Raw genomic sequence first — 17,433 nt, 5'->3', positions numbered from 1 at the left:
GCGAGCAAAATGTTTGACGCCCTACATCATTCTGTTTGACTGTTCAGTTTTGATGACCAGACAAATGGAAGTCATGTGCAAAACAGATCCATCGCATTAATGAGGGAAACAAAGCTGACGGCCCCACAGATTATTATGGGGTTTATCTGGGATCTGTTTGTATCAGTTTCTAAAATGGAAAAAAAAGCCCCCCACATGCAGAACATTTTCTTCTATTCTAAAAACTGACCCCATAATAATCATAGGGATCTCTCTGCTTCAGATTATATAACTAATGCACAGGGAAACTTTTGTTACTCTAAATGCAACCGACAAATGGAATGTATGAAAGTGTGAACATAGGCATAAATTTCTTAAAATGCAATATATCAGATTGAAGAATAAGGGGTTCAGTGCATGGACTGGAGGAAGGGGATGAACAATGCTATATTAGCCTTAAAGTGCTGGGAGCCCAAGCAGTAACACCAAGAAGAAAAAGCCTTGAATAATGAAAAAAATCACTGGATGAAGATTTTGCTGATCTGCAAATGATAATAAGAAGGAAACAAAATTTTCAGAATCTCTGGATTTTTTCAGTCTGGGATACGAGCCACATGGAGAAATCATGGCACCTCCGGCCTCGGCTGCTGTCACTGAGGTTATTAGAGGGGATGTCCAGGGATGAAAGCCTGCAGACTCTCTATGTAACTGCATACAACCCCATAGAGTGACTGAATATTGCAGAAAAATAAATGACAACACTGAAGAAATGTAACATTTTATTGAAGGAATGTTTTGCAGAGAATCATTTCTGGGGGTTGACGACTCTTCCAGTGAAGAGAACACTTTTTGAATTGTCATCATGCAATGAAAATATGAAAGGTTGGTCAAACTTAACAACAGGATGAGTGGACATAGGGATCATCTCAACCACTGTAGCGGCAGCCGCCTCTGTCCCCTTCTCATCAAAAATGAGCACAGCTTTATGGATGGCCTGCGGAGGTGGAGAAAATGAGGGTTATTAAAATCTTTAGTATATAGAATGAAAATAGAAAGGAGATAGCTAGCTAGATAGATAGATAGATAGATAGATAGATTATAGATAGGGCTGATGACGGTTCTGGGACTCTCTCACTGCAACTACCATCTGGTTGTTAGTGGTAGCTACAGGAGGAAGTAGTCAACTGTTGTTTAGCAGAAGCAAGGATTGAATACCACATCTGAGGACTGGACTCATTCTTCCGTTCTGATCCCCCCTCTTACCTCACTGCACTAGAAGATAAAACCCTGTGACACTGTAGACCTGGGACTGTTGGTGAGAGAACTTCTCTTGTGGATACGTATAAGTGTGCTGCTAAGAGATTTGATCTGTGCTGAACTGTGCTACTGAAGAGACTGACATTACTGTACCTGCTGTAAGAGATGGTGAACCCCGTTGCTTCAAAGAGTTAATTTGTACTGGCCATGGTAGATTAAACTCTACTGTTCAATTGTTCATGAAGACTCTTGTCAGATGTGTCTTGTCAGCAAGAGAATCTACCCACCTGTTTGTGCTTGAGGGTCAATACCCCTGTATTACTGTACTGTTAATGTACCTGCTGTAAGAGACTATACTGTGGTGAAGCCCATTGCTTCAAAGAGTTAAATTGTACTGGCCATACTAGATTAAACTCTACTGTTCAACTGTTCATGGAGACTCTTGTCAGATGTGTCTGGTCAGCAAGTGAATCTACCCACCTGTTTGTGCTTGAGGGTGAATACCCCTGTATGACTGAAAGAGCTACAGCGTATGGTCGCCCCGAGTAACGGTTCCCCCAGGTTTCCAAAGAATTCATGTAGCCTGTCTCGCCCCTATCTGAACTTAGACGGCATGTGTGTAACAGATAGTTTGATTAATCTCACCTTAGAAGCCTTTACATTGGTTTCTCCGGTGATACCAGATAGATCAGCGTTGTCGGAGAAGACATCTACTACGCCCATCTTACTTAACGTTTCCTTAAGGCTGATAGTGCCGGAGATCTTGAATCTCAGGAGGAATAAGTCCACCACTCTCTGAAAAATAAAGACAAACAGAATCATAGCTAAGATAATGTGCAGATGCTTCATAAACCTCCAAACATGGACAGCTCTGTAATAAAACATCCCACCACCCCTTATAGGTATATATTATGTAGCCACAAAAGGATCTTATATGAGAGGGGAAGATATCTGGAAATTGTCATACTGTATATACTGTATCATCCTGTCTTTTCAGGCTGCGTCTTGCCTTAAAGAAATGAAAATGCCATGAGTGGGATTTTGTTTCTTGAACCTGGCACAAGGGTATCACTACCTCACTATAGCAGTGCCCCCAAATTTCTCCAAGATAAAAAAAAAGTACACATAAGATTTTTATTATGAGATATAAATTTACAAGAGTGACAGAAGCACAAAAAATAGAGAGAAAAGAGAGAGCAAGGAAGAGGCTATGTACACATTTATAGTGGGTGACCGAGTGACTATAAACTGTCCTCCATAACCTCCATAATGACTGACTATGGCTACAACTTCCTTTTAGTTAGGGCTAAAAAAACTACTTTAAAGAACAAACTCATGTTATCTTAAACTGTGGAAAAATAAGTATGTAATGGAGAAATAGATAAATAGTGTAGATACATATGAGAGAAAATATAGGTGGATACTGCAGTTATTTACTTACCATCTGTTCATCTATTTCTTCCACTTTTGTATTGTTTCTATATATAACTTCTGTTCTATTTCAGGTAACTTTCCCTTCTTTGGCAGGATGAATAATGCATCGGCACCTCCTTCATACGGTATGGAGATCACTGTGGCCTCATCGGTAAAAACCACACTGTAAACTCCTATTCTGGTCATGAACGGCACCTTCACAGTTGTGTTCTCATTGACATGAAAATCTCCCTTCTTCTGTCCAGTCTTCATCAAATGGTTTTCCCATTTGCCTATGAAGAAATAAAAAGATAACTGATTATATTATTGTATGGGATGATTGTGGCTGTGATATGATATGGCAGGTATGACTTAAACTCAAAAAAATTCTGACTGTGGAATATAATAAGACTTTACCAAACTGTTAGTGTAACGACCCAAGTGATAGCGCAGGATGGTTTACTAGTGCGAAAAATGTTATTGTTTCAACATTTCCCTCTTACAAGAAGTCTCCAACATGGGCCCTAATGAGTGTGGATGGAGGATGAAGGCAGAATTTACATGATCATGTGTGGTGGGCTACGTGTTATAATGTAATTACCTCTGAAATAAATGTAGTTGATGAGGAACAAAATGGCATCCTGGTCTACATTGTCCAGCAGCTTGGCAATCTTGCCATGGGTGTTCTTCTCCACATAACTATTGATCTGATTTTTTGCTTCTTCTTCATTCTTGAAGTCAGTAGAGAAAGCCTCGGAGTAGTAAAGCTTCTTGGCTTCATCTAAGAAAGACTGGAGAATCTTGTGTTCCTTGGAGATGAAGAGTGCATTCTCACCACTGAGCTACAGCTCCCTGTGCACATTATTCAGGAGATCCAGAAGATGGTGGAAACCTTCATGAATTTAAATAATAATAATAATCTTTATTTTTATATAGCGCCAACATATTCCGCAGCGCTTTACATACATTATTATCGATGTCCCCATTGGGGCTCACAATCTAGATTCCCTATCAGTATGTCTTTGGAGTGTGAGAGGAAACCGGAAAACCCGGAGGAATCCTCGCAAACAAAGGGAAAACATACCAACTCCTTGCAGATGTTGTCCTTAGTGGGATTTCTTGTTCTGAGATCTTCGTGTAAACTGAGTCCTTCAATGATCTGTGAGTTCGTCTGAGCCTTAGCACCAAGAGACATGGCAACAAATGCAATAGAAACACTGAACGGGGAGAAGACAATGTTCTCAGAAGGATGATCCAGAGCCATTTGCCGATACAGATCAAAGGAGAATTTGGAATTGTATTCAGCTACCTTGTGGCTGATTCATTAATCACAAAAAAGTTCTATGCCGAATTAAAGAAAAATGGCACTTCAACCACAATATCTCAACCAAACACCCAGAAAAATAAGCTGAGCCTAGAAGCGATCCATGTAATATAAAATCAATTTTATTGATACACAATTAAAATAAATTAAAAATGCTGAATGCTGTAAACAAGGGACACTGAACACTGACAGAACAACCTGTATGGAGAACATTTAGCCATATGTAATATAATAAATAACTATAAGTGCAACTCATCCATCAGGCAACCAATTTACCACTGACAAATACACTGCTCAAAAAAATAAGGGGAACACTTAAACAACAGAATATAACTCCAAGTAAATCAAACTTCTGTGAAATCAAACTGTCCACTTAGGAAGCAACACTGATTGACAATCAATTTCACATGTTGTTGTGCAAATAGAATAGACAATACACTGTGTTCCAAATTATTATGCAAATAATATTTTCTCAGATTTTCCCAAATTACCTATATGAATTGCAGTCATTGTAATTTTCCAGTGAAATAACTATTAGAGTACAATTGAAAGGTTTTTGTTCAAACTGCCTATGATAACAGGATATTTTAAAAAAATAAAAAACTCAAACTGCACTCAAAATGCATGTTCCAAATTATTATGCACAGCAGAGTTTTCAACCTTTTCATTTTAATAAAGAACAAAAAAAATGGTCATTTTTGAAATTATAAGCATTAGCAAGTTATTACAAACTGAAATCAAACAGTTTTCAACTCAAAACTTTATTCTAGGTGATGTTACATGTGCACATAGGACCCCTTGTTCGAAAGGAGCGTATGAACTCTCTCGTTCATTGAATTTGTCAGGTTTTGGATGGTTTCTGCTTCAATTGTTTTACATGAGGACAGAATACCCTCCCAGAGCTGTTGCTTAGATGTGAACTGCCTCCCGCCATCATAGACACTCCTTTTGATGATGCTCCAGAGGTTCTCAATGGGGTTGAGGTCAGGGGAGCATGGGTGCCACTACATAAGTTTGTCCCCTTTTATGCCCATATCAGCCAGAGATGCAGATGTGTTATGTGCAGCATGAGACAGGGCATTATCATGCATGAAATGATCTCGATGGTCCAGATGGATGGAGTGGAGGATGGCTGGTTGATGAACACCCCATGCAAACACGGCTACGGCGCTAACAAGGAGGAGGTGGAGTAATGTTTTGGGCTGGAATCATGGGGAGAGAGATTGTTGGCCCTTTTAGGATCCCTGAAGGGGTAAAGATGAACTCCATAATGTATGTGGAGTTTCTCAAACAGCACTTCCTTCCATGGTTCAAGAAGAAGAACCGTGCATTCCGCAGCAAGATCATTTTCATGCATGATAATGCCCCGTCTCATGCTGCACATAACACATCTGCATCCTTGGCTGCTATGGGCATAAAAGGGGACAAACTTATGGTGTGGCCCCCATGCTCCCCTGACCTCAACCCCATTGAGAACCTCTGGAGCATCATCAAAAGGAGTGTCTATGATGGCGGGAGGCAGTTCACATCTAAGCAACAGCTCTGGGAGGGTATTCTGTCATCATACAAAACAATTGAAGCAGAAACCATCCAAAACCTGACAAATTCAATGGACGAGAGAGTTCAGAAGCTCCTTTCGAACAAGCGGTCCTATGTGAAAATGTAACATCACCTAGAATAAAGTTTTGAGTTGAAAACTGTTTGATTTCAGTTTGTAATAACCTGCTAATGCTTATAATTTCAAAAATGTCAATTTTTTTGTTCTTTATTAAAGTGAAAAGGTTGAAAACTCTGCTGTGCATAATAATTTGGAACATGCATTTTGAGTGCAGTTGGAGTTTTTTCTTTTTTTAAAAATATACTGTTATCATAGGCAGTTTGTACAAAAACCTTTCAATTGTACTCTAATAGTTATTTCACTGGAAAATTACAATGACTGCAATTCATATAGGTAATGTGGGAAAATCTGAGAAAATATTATTTGCATATTAATTTGGAACACAGTGTAGATGGAAATTATAGTCAATTATTAAGACACCCTCAATAAAGGAGTAGTTCTGCAGGTGGGGACCACAGACCACTTCTCAGTACCAATGCTTTCTGGCTGATGTTTTGGTCACTTTTGAATGTTGGTTGTGCTTTTACACTTGTGGTAGTATGAGACGGACTCTACAACCCACAGAAGTTGCTCAGGTAGTGCAGCTTATCCAGGATGGCACATCAATGAGAGCTGTGGTAAGAAGGTTTGCTGTGTCTGTCAGCGTATAGTCCAGAGGCTGGAGGTGCTACCAGGAGACAGGCCAGTACACCAGGAGACGTGTAGGGGGCTATAGGACGGCAACAACCTAGCAGCAGGACCGCTACCTCCACTTTTGTACAAGGAGGAACAGGAGTAGCACTGCCAGAGCCCCGCAAAATGACCTTCAGCCGGCCACAAATGTGCATGTATCTGCACAAACGGTTAGAAACCGACTCCATGAGGGTGGTATGAGGGCCCGACATCCACAGATGGGGGTTGTGCTCACAGCCCAACACCATGCAGGACGCTTGGCATTTGCCACAGAACACCAGGATTGGCAAAGTCGCCACTGGCGCCCTGTGCTCTTCACAGATGTAAGCAGGTTCACACTGAGCACATGTTACAGATGTGACAGAGTCTGGAGACACCATGGAGAGCGATCTGCTGTCTGCAACATCCTTCAGCATGACTGGTTTGGCAGTGGGTCAGTAATGGTGTGGGGTGGCATTTGTTTGGAGGGCCGTACAGCCCTCTATGTGCTCACCAGAGGTAGCCTGACTGCCATTAGGTACCAAAATGAGATCCTCATACCCCTTGTGAGACCATATGCTGGTGCGGTTGGCCCTGGGTTCCTCCTAATGCAGGACAATGCCAGACCTCATGTGGCTGGAGTGTGTCAGCAGTTCCTGCAAGATGAAGGCATTGAAGCTATTGACTGGCCCGCCCGTTCCCCAGACCTGAATCCGATTGAGCACATCTGGGTCATCGTGTCTCGCTCCATCCACCAACGTCACGTTGCACCACAGACTGTCCAGGAGTTGGCGGATGCTTTAGTCCAGGTCTGGGAGGAGGTCCCACAGAAGATCATCCGCAACCTCATCAGAAGCATGTCCAGACATTGTATGGAGGTAGCCTCATTTTGACGTTTTTTAAGGACATTACATCAAAATTGGATCAGCCTGTAGTGTGTTTTTCCACTTTAATTTTGGGGGTGACTCTAAATCCAGGCCTCCATTGGTTAATAAATGTGATTTCCATTGATGATTTTTGTGTGATTTTGTTGTCAGCACATTCAACTTTGTACAGAACAAAGTATTCAATGAGAATATTTCATTCATTCAGATCTAGGATGTGTTATTTGAGTGTTCCCTTTATTTTTTTGAGCAGTGTACTAGGTATAAATAGCAGAACTCCATCAATATACTAAATCCATAAAGCGGATGTTAGAATCCACCATACACCCCCTCTAGCCTGACATGGCCACATCTAGTTCGTACAATGTAACAGGAACACAAATATCTGAGCCAGAATTAATCAGCTACCTGGGAGTCAGCAAAGTGCACAAAAGTGCTTGCAGTGTCCAGGGTCCCCTCACCTCGATGCGCGTTTCGCCATCAGCTTCTTCTGGAGGCATGTCAGGGTGAGGGGTGTGTGTTTATTTAAATACCTCCCCATCCAATCGTTGTGGGATTCTGTGAGTATGGACTTGTTATGGTGCTGATGGTGCTCCTTGGCTTGGTTTTCCCCGTTCTTAATATGGCCATCTTTGTGACCATGGTGGTCATTCTTATGTTTATGATCGCCCTTTTGATGATCAGTAAATGCTAGTGTGAGAAGTAGAGCCCCTTCCGAAAAACAGCAAGAACCTCATGTTTCTAAAAGAAGAACATTTCACTCTTAGTCAGATTATACTGAATATAATAAAAATAATCTTCTATATACCATCCACTATCACTTAGTAATGGAGTGTATTATTATTATCATATTTAGGCATTTTTGTTTTGGCTGTTGTAAAACTTTGAGCCTGATTCATCATTTGCACTTTTTTATTTTAACTTTTTTTCTGTTTGTCTTCTGGTATTTCTTGACATTTTTTTACTCAAATTTTTGAAAATGGTGCATGCGGCTTATAAATTTTTCTTGAACAATAAAGAAAAAATTCTACATTTTTGGCTGTATAAAAATTTAGTTGCAAGGTAAGATATGTGAATTTGGGTGCTTTAGTTACTTTGGACATCAAAGCATTTTTCAGGACAGCCTAAAGGTTTCCATAGACACCCATGTAATACTTCAAGTCACCCTTTGTGTCATTCTTCTAACAAAAATGCACTGTTCAAAGAAGAAAACCAATTTAAATGTAGTGGACACCATACAACACATATCACTTAGATCTAAATGCAGATTAAAGGCATATTAATTTCTTCTATATCTGTACATGACAGAACTAAGCTAGGGTAGGCAGATCTGGGGACATCACAAAATCATTGGACTCAATGAGTGAGGAAAATATCAGAAAATTCTACAAAGTCAACAATGTTGCAAATAGGAAAAGCATCCGTTATACTGTATATACCAGGGGTCTCAAACACGCGCCCCTCCGGCTGCTTCATGCGGCCCGCAGGCACAGACCCCGTAACGATCGCGGCTCTCACCCAGCAGCCGCCGCCATCAGTGCCGTAGTGCAGTGTATTGCCGCGCAGAGACCGGCTCTCTGCACAGCAATACCAGTGTCAGCCGCCGGCCTATCAGAGGCCAGCAGCCGAGATCTGCGTCCCAGCGCAGCGGCGTATGACGTCACTGCCATGCGCAGATGTCAGCTGCTGACCTCTGACAGGCCGGCGGCTGGCACTGGTATTGCTGTGCAGAAAGCCGGTCTCTGCGCAGCAATACACTGCATTACAGCGCTGATGTCAGCAGCTGCTGGAGAGATCCGCGATCGTTACGGGGTCTATGTGCCTGCGGGCCACAGGTACAGAAAGGACGCCGAGGGAACGGAGGACAGGTGAGAATAATCTTTTTTTTTTCTGTCATGTCTATGTGAAATACCTGGGGAGGGAACCTGTGCACAGTATATGGGGGGAGAGGGAACCTGTGCACAATATATGGGGGGGGTGACTTGTGCACAGTATATGGGGGGAGGGAACCTGTGCACAGTATATGCTGGGGGGGTGACCTGTGCACAGTATATGGGGGGGAGGGAATCTGTGCACAGTATATGGGGGGGTGACCTGTGCACAGTATATGGGGAGGTGACCTGTGCACAGTATATGGGGGGGTGACCTGTGCGCAGTATAAGGGGGGGTGTCCTGTGCCCAGTATATGGGGGAGGTGACCTGTGCGCAGTATATGGGGGGGTGACCTGTGCGCAGTATATGGGGCGGTGACCTGTGTGCAGTATATAGGGGGTGACCTGTGCGCAGTATATGGGGGGTTGACCTGTGCGCAGTATGGGGGAGTGGACCTGGATGGGGGACGTGTCTGCAATATGGGGACCTGGATGGGGGACGTGTCTGCAATATGGGGACCTGGATGGGGGACATGTCTGCAATATGGCGACCTGTTCAAAAGAAAAAAAAATGGTATCCCTGAAAATGTCACTTTGTCCTGCAAATAATGTGGCCCCCCAAATTAAATGTTTTTCCATGTGCGGCCCATATATCCAGCTGAGTTTTTGACCCCTGGTATATACTGTCTTGGTACTCAGTGTGTTACCAGATCCTCTAAACTTTGCAAGTTGCTTCAGTGTCACAAAAGGCTTTTTAGGACAACTGCTCCATCCTATTCTGAAATTTTCATTCTTTAATCATTAACTGTGTAACTTGGGATCATCTTTGCCAAAGTCAATTAAAATTATTTGTTTTTGAGATGTCTCAACGTTCAACAAACTATATGTCCCCCTTATTTGATATTATTCAATATTCTTTGATCCATACACAATCAGGTACAAAGGTACAAAGGACAAAAACTTTGGGAGCCAAAGGACAAGAGGCCGGATCTTTATCGCCCCCGGCATCATCTGTTAGGGGAGAGTCTGGAGACCACAATATACATTATTCTGGCAGCGAAGGCTGCTGATACTTTGGGGTTTGGACGACATTTGTCTAACGTGTATAGGGGCCTTTACTGTACCGCTGGTACTAAATATCACTAAGTACAAAACTTATGATAAAACTCCAATGCAGTCTTGAAGAAAAGTCAGAGATATTAGGGACCTTAACAGGATACTTTGAACTTTTTGTTTTGGAAATCACCAAATCACCAGTATTATAAAAAATATTAAGATTAGTAATGGGCGAGCACTAAAATGCTCGGGTACTCGTTGCTCGGGTCGAGCACATTGGAATACGCGGGTGCGCGACCCAAGCAACGAGCCCAATGTAAGTCTATGGGAAACTCAAGCATTTTTCAGGCGGCCCCCCCCGGCGGTCTGCAGAGGGCCTAAAAATTGCCCAAATCGATGGGAACAGTGCCCAAATGACATGGGGACAGCATGGGGGAGACCCCTGGAAGCATTTCTGACTCCCAGGTCACTGCTGTCAACAACGTTGTCGGAGTATTATGCCACTTTTACGGACTCACAATAAAACATACCAAAACAAAACCTAAATGGATTTTCCTGGGAAATATGTTAAGGAACATCCTTTCCAGGATAAAGACTTGTATATAAGGCAAAATAAATAACCAAAAACAAAAATATTCCTCCACACCTTGGGCTATGTTCACACGTAGCGTTTTTGGTGCGTTTTTGCACTTTTGCATTGCTTTCAACCTTGACAAATGCATTCACAGGGAAATGTCATTTTAACATTTTACAACCTTATCTGGCCATGTGGTGTGTGACACATCATCAGACACATCCTGTTTCATTTATGATGGAGGGACTCTGAAAGTCACAAAGCCTATTTTTATAGGGCCATCCGGCGGCCCTTACTATTTTTAAAGGGTCAGCAGTCAGCCCTTTCTCTAGTTAGAGAGCCATCAGCTGGCTATGCTTTGTTGTTCCCCTTACTAACGAGTGGGTCTCCTATACTGTTATTGCGTATGTGACTCGCCCCCTGGGCCGTGGGGCACTTGAGACCGGACTTCAGGGCAATGCTTGGAGTAGTAGTGGCGACCCGGTCCCGTGGCTCAGGGTGGTCAGACCAGTGGTAGCCTATGATGTGCTGTAGGTAATGTCCGACTACGCCACCCGTGGATTGTGGCTATTATGAACCGCCGCTGCAAGGCAGACCGCTGAGGCTGATGGTGTTTGCAGCTGAGGTAGTGTTACTCCCCACGGGAAGAGTGCAGCCCCAGGGCAGTGTAGAGGATGGTGGGGTGATGGTGCAGAGAGTCCCAGTGCCGTTAGTGCTGGAGGGGCAAGGAGTACACAAACAACGTACTGCAGTCCAATGGCTTTTACTCACAGTTCATATGCTCCGGGTCACTTCAGCGCCAGCAGTGACCACCCAAGCCGTGCGGTGTCCACCAGTTGAGGGACTCGGTCAACCCCCAGGCACTTCAGGAGTATGGTTCAGAGCTCCTTCCTATCCTTCCATCGGCTCATGCCCCGCCAGTGACCAAGCTTTTGTCCTGCTCCCGCGTGTCTATGTGGGCAAACGTGGCCCCGTTTCCCGCTATCCTATATGGTATGCCTTCCTAGCAACGTTTAGCAAGGGGTCGCACCAAGTGATGGTCGCGACCTCCGGTTCTTGGCTGAAGATTATTAGCTTCCACCAAATTGGGATCCGGTACCCTCTTCTTGCCTGACCCGTCACCCGATTCACGTTGGTCCTTAGGGTCCCTTCCACCTTCTTGTTCCTGAGCCCTTCTGTTTCTTGGCCACTTCTTTCCCTTTCCTGTTCCTTCTCTTCTCCTCTGTTCCTTCTCCTCTCAGGCCCCGGACTTTTCTCTAGGCCTGCCTCTGAGCAGAGCTCCTACAGAGCCTCTGCTCCCTGTCTTCTCCTCTCTCAGACTGTCTGTCTGAACTCAACCGAACTCCCCGATCTAAGATGGTGCCCACCTTTTATACTTCCCTTTAGAACATGAGCCCAGGTGACCAGCAACCAATGAGCTCCTACCTACGCTCAGGAACCGTCCCCTCCTGCTCCTACATCACCGGGTTTTCCTCCCCCCTCACCACTCCAGCCAGGGACAGATTCTGTCTTGCCTGCATTACTGTCTAATGGGAGCACCGTTGAGCTGTCCCTCGGAAATGGGGTGTGTGTGATGCATGCATCCTACCAAGCCCTGGTCCATACTCCATCCTTACCCGGGAGTGGAATATCACACCTCTGGCAGAGGTGCAATACCTCTGTAGCGACCGAGCCCTCGGGGCGCTACATTTGCAGTGACTGCAAGGGCTATCAAAAATTTGGAGGCACTCCAATGTCGCTTGCAAGAGATGTAGAGGTCGGAGAGCCTCCTAAAAGCAATGTTCCCTTTATTAGGAAGTGGGTCTCCCATAGTGTTTGCCTATGCAGTGAATGCAAAAGCTACCAAAAATTTGTAGGCACTCCAATGCCCCTTGGAAGAGATGTAGAGGTCGGAGAGCCTCCTAAAAACAATGTTACCATTATTAGGAAGTGGTTCTGTGGCACCCCAGAGGGGTCTGGTTGCCACAGTGGTAGTAATGCCATGTCTGGGAGCAAAACAGGAGTTTCCTGGCCAGGAACACACTACATGCAACACCTCCTGTTCCAGACCAGAAATGGGAGGATCCTGCCCTTTATAACCGGGTCTGGAGGCTGGGTTAGTCTAAGTCTGAGTCTACTCAGTGTCAGGAGTGAGATAGGACACAAAGGAGCAAGGAGCTGAGGACTGGAGCTCGCAGAGCTCGTCCTAGCCAGAGTACATACAGAGAACGAGACACCGGAGTCCGAGGCTGTGGAGATTGTATATCCAGCAGCAGAAACCGCACGACAGGAGATTGTAGGTCTCCTGGCCAACAGAAGCCCGGAGGCTCAGCCACACGAAAGGACCAGTACCGCCACAGAGGAGCGAGGAATACACGGGATCCGAGTCGCCAGCCATACAGGTGAGCACAGCACGTCGCACTCAGGGACGTGGGCTACAACACGACTATAAGCAGGATAGCCAAAGAGGACTGTCAGAACGGCAGGCCTACAACTCCACCTGGCCAGGAGGATTCTAGAATTGCTCCCAGACTGATCAGGCCCTCATCCCTAGCAAGTACTCCCATTGGGGCCTTAATAATTGCCACCAGTAGAGACCCTTGGACTGCACTGCAACAACTCCGTGTTGTCATTACTGATCCCGGCACTATCACCACCATCATCCATACACACCGCACTGAAGCTCCACTCTTCCTGTGGGGAGTTACATCACCTTGCTGCACATACCATCGGCTTCAGTGGACTGCTCTGCAGCAGCGGTTCCCAATAACCGCATCCCACAGGTGGCGTAGTCGGACTATACATAAACTACCCTGGTTTGACCGCCCTGGGTCACTGACCGGGTCACCGCCACAGTGACTACAACCCCCAGCATCTACAAGGCTCGGCTCCGGGTATCCCCACGGCCCAGGGCGCGCGTCAGTTCTCCCATAGTGTTTGCCTATGCAGTGAATGCAAAAGCTGCCAAAAATTTGGAGGCACTCCAATGCCCCTTGGAAGAGACGCAGAGGTCGGAGAGCCTCCTAAAAACAATGTTCCCATTATTAGGAAGTGGGTCTCCCATAGTATTTGCCTATGCAGTGAATTCAAAAGGTGCCAAAACTTTTGAGGAACTCCAATGCCCCTTGCAAGACACGTACATGAGGTGATATGGTAGATATGGTGGTGAATGATATAGTGATGAATGATATGGTGGTGAATGATATGGTGATGGAGGATGAAGAGATGGAGGAGGACAAAAGCAAATAGACAAAATCAGGAAGCGTATACCCGTCTGTGTGTGAAGACAGAGGTGCATGGAAATAGAGTTAGACCTTGCTAAATAAGGCACTGTTTTTGAGTTTAGGTTACGCTGCTATCATTCTGTGGTGTTGAGAATTCTGGCCCAATGCAGCACGTGTTCATTTTTATAAGAGTCAGCCTGTCAGCATTTTCAGCTGACAGGCAGATGCGGCTATTGGTTACAAATTCCACTGGCGGCACTAAAAACCCGCTCTGATAAAACACTAGCGGCAGGGCAGTCCAGGACCTCCAAGGCGTAGAGAGCCAGTTCATTCCACGTGTCCCGCTTTGATACCCAGTAATTATAAGGCACAGAGGAATCACGGAGAACGTTGGTACAGTCGGCAATGTACTCCCTCACCATCTTCCCAAACTTTGCACTCCTTGTACTCAGGGCCTGTAAGATGGGAGGGTTTGAGAAAACTGTCCCAGAACTTTGACAGTGTTCACCTGCCTCTGCTGGATTGGAGTTGTGTCTCTCTCGCCTGTACTCCTTTGTTGTCCAATGAACTGTGACCTCTGCCACCAGTGTTTTCAGACGGGAATTTTTTTAATAATTCCGCAACAAGGGCCTTCTGGTACTGCCCCATTTTAGTAGACCTGTCCGTCTTGGGAATAAGAGATAGAAAGTTCTCCTTCTAGCGTGGGTCTAGAAGTGTCACCAATAGTGTTGAGCCACCCCCGTAGTGTTCGAGTTCGGTTCGGTTCGTCGAACACCCGTGTGTTCGCCGAACTGTTCGTCGAACTGTTCGTCGAACACCTTCGAACACCGTTAAAACCAATGGCAGGCAAACAAAAACACATAGAAACACATAGAAAACACCTTCAAAGGTGTCCAAAAGCTGACAAACTGCTCAGAAGACATAACTAACACATGGAAAAGTGACAAGTACATATAGTCATGCGAAAATAAAAGAGGTGGAGGAGTAAAAGGAGGGGGAGACACAGATATAGGCATGTCATGCCCTTCTAAAATCCAAAAAGTGAGAAGCCGACACGGCCAGTCCGCTCCTGCCCGTGCCACCTCCGTGTCGCCGGGTTTGTGCCAGAGCCGCGGTGAACCCTGACGGCCAGCCCCCCTCTCCCAATACTGGTGCCTGTCCGCTGGTGGGTCGAGCGAGCCCCACTGTGGTGGAGGCAGCTCTAAGCTTTTTAATTTAAATTGTCTCTCTAATTTGAATGAATACACTTACATCCATTTACAAGGATCTATTGGAGGGCAAGTCTCATGCCAGCAGCCGCGGTAATTCCAGCTCCAGTAGCGTCCACTAAAGCTGCTGCAGTTAAAAAGCTTTTATAAGGATCGAGCTCGGCTGTCCACCGCAAGGCATCCTACTGCCAGTCCCAGCCCCTATGCCTTGGGGTGCCTCCTGATGCTCTTCACTAAGTATCCCATGGTCCCGAAGCATTTCCTTTGAAAAAATTAAGTGTCTAAACTACAGGTGGTGCAGCTTGCTTAACAGCCGGGATAATCCGCTGACTAGCAGACACTGCTACTAGGCACAAAGTATTTCCTGGGCTAGATGCAGTTAAAAATTTGTAATTAGATACTCTCGTTGGATGTTGAGAAAGCATTCCATAGAGTCTCCTGGCACGCCATATATGATTCTCTTAAAAAGCTTGGGGTAGGGGTCTAGGGGACCCTTTTATAGCCAAAATCACGGCCCTGTATCGCAATACGTCACCTAGGCTGAAGATAAATGGAACTGTAGCACCCTGAGGGCTCGGTTGCTACAGACGTATTGCACCTCACCCAGAGGTGTGATATCTCACTCTCAGGTAAGGATGGAGTGTGGATCAGGACCCGACACCTGCATGCATTACACCACATTGCCGTGGGGCAGGGCGACCAATATGCCCCTGAGATGGGCACGACAGTCCCTGTCCCTGGCTGGAGTGGGGGGAGGGAACAATGAGGAAGGGGAACCCTGTAGTGCAGGAGCAGGGAGGAAGCAGTTCCTGGGTGCATTGAGAAGGGAGTATAAAAGGTGGGCACCATCTTAGTTCAGTGCAGAGAAGTCTGAGCAGAAGTGGCAGGGAGCAGGGGCTCTGCATGAGCTCTGCTCCGGAGGCGGGCCTAGTAACAGAGGCCCAGGCCTGGAAGAGGGAGAAGGAAGGAAGAGGAGCGGAGAAGGCTCCAGGAACGAGGAATGAAGGGATCCCAGGGGTGCGGACGGGCGAGTCGCCACCGCACGCCCGAATCCACCTGCGTGGAGGGGTCAGGCCAAAGGGGGAGACCGGTCCCCGAACTAGTGGAGGCAGGAAACGACCCTCAGCTAGAAACCGGAGGCTCTGACATTTTATGTGGCGCAGCCCCTCGCTACACCCGCTAGGAAGGCACCACATAGGGTCAGGGAAACTGGCGCCAAGTTTACCAAGAGGAGGCCCGAGGCAGCCGGACAGAAGTGTTGGTAAGAAAGGCCAGACAAAGGACACACAAAGGGGGTCCTGTGAAGTGCTCCAAAGTTATCTGGGAGTTGTCTGAGCCCCTCACCTGGTGAGCACAGTACGACGTGGGCAGCCGTCGTACCAAGACCAAGTCCCACACACTGCTAGAAGCCCAAATATTTTTTCAGAGCTAGATGCAGAAAAAAATTATATTCAGTTTGCAACCTGATGGAGGTCTGTATAGATGGATTAATAGAACAAGACCCACACACAGCTAGAAGCCCAATATTTTTTCAGAGGTAGATGCAGAAAAAAATATATTCAGTTTGCAACCTGATGGAGGTCAGTATAGATGGACTAATACAACAAGTCCCACACACAGCTAGAAGCCCAATATTTTTTCAGAGTTAGATGCAGAAAAAAATATATTCAGTTTGCAACCTGATGGAGGTCAGTATAGATGGACTAATACAACAAGTCCCACACACAGCTAGAAGCCCAATATTTTTTCAGAGGTAGATGCAGAAAAAATATATTCAGTTTGCAACCTGATGGAGGTCAGTATAGATGGACTAATACAACAAGTCCCACACACAGCTAGAAGCCCAATATTTTTTCAGAGGTAGATGCAGAAAATAATATATTCAGTTTGCAACCTGATGGAGGTCTGTATAGATGGATTAATAGAACAAGTCCCACACACAGCTAGAAGCCCAATATTTTTTCAGAGGTAGATGCAGAAAATAATATATTCAGTTTGCAACCTGATGGAGGTCTGTATAGATGGATTAATAGAACAAGTCCCACACACAGCTAGAAGCCCAATATTTTTTCAGAGGTAGATGCAGAAAAAAATATATTCAGTTTGCAACCTGATGGAGGTCAGTATAGATGGACTAATACAACAAGTCCCACACACAGCTAGAAGCCCAATATTTTTTCAGAGGTAGATGCAGAAAAAAATATATTCAGTTTGCAACCTGATGGAGGTCAGTATAGATGGACTAATACAACAAGTCCCACACACAGCTAGAAGCCCAATATTTTTTCAGAGGTAGATGCAGAAAAAAATATATTCAGTTTGCAACCTGATGGAGGTCTGTATAGATGGATTAATGGAACAAGTCCCACACACAGCTAGAAGCCCAATATTTTTT

The 17,433-nt window shown here is 45.3% G+C and overlaps 1 pseudogene; it reads right to left on the bottom strand.

The window, feature by feature from the left end:
- Positions 1–784: 784 nt before the first annotated feature.
- Positions 785–7,863, bottom strand: LOC141152841 (alpha-1-antitrypsin-like; annotated as a pseudogene).
- Between the last annotated feature and the right edge of the window lie 9,570 nt (positions 7,864–17,433).

This window comes from Phyllobates terribilis, unplaced genomic scaffold, assembly GCF_046119375.1.
Source record: "Phyllobates terribilis strain yellow unplaced genomic scaffold, ASM4611937v1 Scaffold_7__3_contigs__length_470593459, whole genome shotgun sequence".
NCBI lineage: Eukaryota > Metazoa > Chordata > Amphibia > Anura > Dendrobatidae > Phyllobates > Phyllobates terribilis.
This window is presented reverse-complemented; position numbering and strand designations above follow the sequence as displayed.